The sequence below is a fragment of the Oratosquilla oratoria genome, chromosome 1 (assembly GCF_046742065.1).
Source record: "Oratosquilla oratoria isolate Oo_2021 chromosome 1, ASM4674206v1, whole genome shotgun sequence".
NCBI lineage: Eukaryota > Metazoa > Arthropoda > Malacostraca > Stomatopoda > Squillidae > Oratosquilla > Oratosquilla oratoria.
In genome coordinates this window covers 104032312-104034811 of record NC_134777.1, presented here as the reverse complement: position 1 = coordinate 104034811, position 2500 = coordinate 104032312, and positions in this window count along the sequence as shown.

Sequence of the window (2500 nt, the reverse complement as noted above, 5' to 3'; positions counted from 1 at the left end):
CCCATCTCTCCTTCCTCCTCATCCTCTCCTTCCTCCTCCTCTTCCTCCTCCGTCGCTTCCTCCTTCTTCTCTTTCTTTTCCATCTCCTCCTCTTCGTCCTCTTCCTTCTCTGCCTTATCCTCTTTCTCTTCGTTTTCCTCCTTCTTCACCTCCTCCTCTCCTTCCTCCTCTTCTTTCCCTACCTCCTCCTCTTCCTCCCCTACTCCTTTTCTTCCTTCTTATCTTCCTCCTCCATCTCCTGTTCTTCCTTCTTATCTTCCTCCTCCATCTCCTCTTCCCCCTCTTCCTCATCTTTCTATTCCTCCTCTTACTCCTTTTCCTCTTCCAATTCATCCTCCCTCCTCTTCCTCACCTTCGAGATGTCTAAGAAAGAGATTTGGGGGGGGGGGAAGACAGCGACCGTATTTGAAAGCCGTGCCCTGGTGGGGGCTTCTGGGGGCTGTAAGGGGGGGCATAGGAGGATGGGGCCGTATGGAAAAGGAGGATGGGAGGTAGTCGTCCAAGGAGGGAGGGGGAGGAGGAGGAGGAGGAGGAGGAGGGGGGGCTGGAGGAGGTTGAGGTAGCTGTCACAAGAAGGAGAAAGAGGAGGAGGAGGAGGAGGAAGCTTAGTTGCCTCAAAAGGGGAGGAGGAGGAGGGGAGGTAGCTGTCATAATGGGGAAAAGGAAGAAGAGGAGGAGGAGGTGGAGGAGGAGGAAGATGAGGAAGAGGTGAGAGTAAAAGACGGATGTAATTGAACATTCACAGGTTCAGACACACCAATGTCGCGTTGTATTGAACAAGTTCAGTACGATGAGTTAACATACAGATCGACTTCAGGGAAAGGAAAAATTTAGTGCATGAGAAAGAGAGAAAGAGAGGAAGAGATAGAGAGAGAAAGAGAGAGAGAGAGAGAGGGGGGGGAGAGAGAGAGAGAGACCCTGTCGAATCGACAGCTTAGGAAGTACATTATCAGATCGACTTTAAGAGAGAGAGAGAGAGAGACAAAGAGAGAAACCTTAAGACGAGCGAGGCGCCTGGGTAGATCGACATGTCGAGAAAGCTCCATCCCAGATCGACTTCGAGAGCCTCACAGATCGACACAGTGAAAGAGAGAGAGGCAACGAAGCTTATCGACAGGGCAGGTGAGATGCTTTGGTGTATCGACACTAAAACACGCAAAGCCAGATCGACATGTACAGAAAGTGGTTTCGACAAATCGACAGGGAGGTACTCTTAGATCCTTCGCTAACCTTGACGAAGGATTTCTTCCATTTGAAAATAGAATTTTACTATTTTTCACCCTCTCTTTCTCTCTCTCTCGTTCTCTCACTCTCTCTCTCTTTCTCACTCTCTCTCTCTCTCTCTCTCTCTCTCTCTCTCTCTCTCTCTCTCTCTCTCTCTCTCTCTCTCTCTCTCTCTCTCTCTCTCTCTTTTGTTCCGCTCCCTTCACTACATATCACTTCTCGTCCTTTCCCATAAATTCATTTACCTTCCCTTCCCTCACCTACTTTCCCTCTTCCCTTTCCTTACCATCTCCTCACTTCCCTTACCTTCCTTCTTCTTTCCTTCTCTTCCCCTCTCCTTACCTTTCCAACCCTTCTCTTCCCTTCTTTAATTCTCTTCCCTTTTCTTCCCTTCCCTCCCATCCATTTTTCTTTTTCCCTTCCCTCCTCTTTCCTTCTCTTCCCTCCCACCCCTTGTCTCCTCTTCCCTTCCCTTTCTTCCCCTTTCCTCCTCTTTCCTCCCTTTCCCTCCCCTTCCCTCCCTCCCGTCCCCTACTTCTCCTATCATCTCTTGTCTCTTCCCTTCCTTTCCTTCTCCTTCCCCCTTCCTTCCCTTCCCTTCCCTCCACTGCCGTCTCCTTCCCACCCCTACCTTTCCCTCCCCTCTCCTCTCCTCTCTTCACTTCCCTTCCCTTTCCCCTCCCCTACCCTCCTCATCCCTGTCCTGCCCTCTCCTTCCTTCTCCTTCTTTCCCCTTCACCCCTTTTCCTTCTCTTCCCTTCCCTCCCCTTCCCTCCCCTGCCCTTCTCTCCCCTACCGTCCCCTTCCCTCTCCCGCCTCTCCCCTTCTCTCCCCTTCCTTCCCTTCTTCTTCTCTCCCCTTCCCTCCCCTTCCTTCCCCTTCCTCTCCCCTTCTCTCCCCTTCCTTCCCTTCTTCTTTTCTCCTCTTCCCTCCCTTTCCTTCCCCTTCCTCTCCCTCTGCCCCTATGTCCAGGGATTTTCGCGTCTCGAGATATTGTAGTCTCGTCCTTCTGGCTCCAATCCTCTTTCCTTCCCCTCTTCCTCTATTTTCTCTTCGCTTCTCTTCGCTTCTCTTCTCTTCGCCTCTCTTTCTAAATCGACTTAATCCACCTCCTCCTCCTTTTCCTCCTCCTCCTCCTCCTCCTCCTCCTAGTTCTTCCCTCTTTTTACATTTCCTTCCTCTCTTCCCTTTTCACTCTCCTTTTCGTCTTCGTTTTCTCATTCCTCCCCTCTTTTGCTCTTTTTTCCCTTTTTTTTTATTCTTTATTCCATTTTCT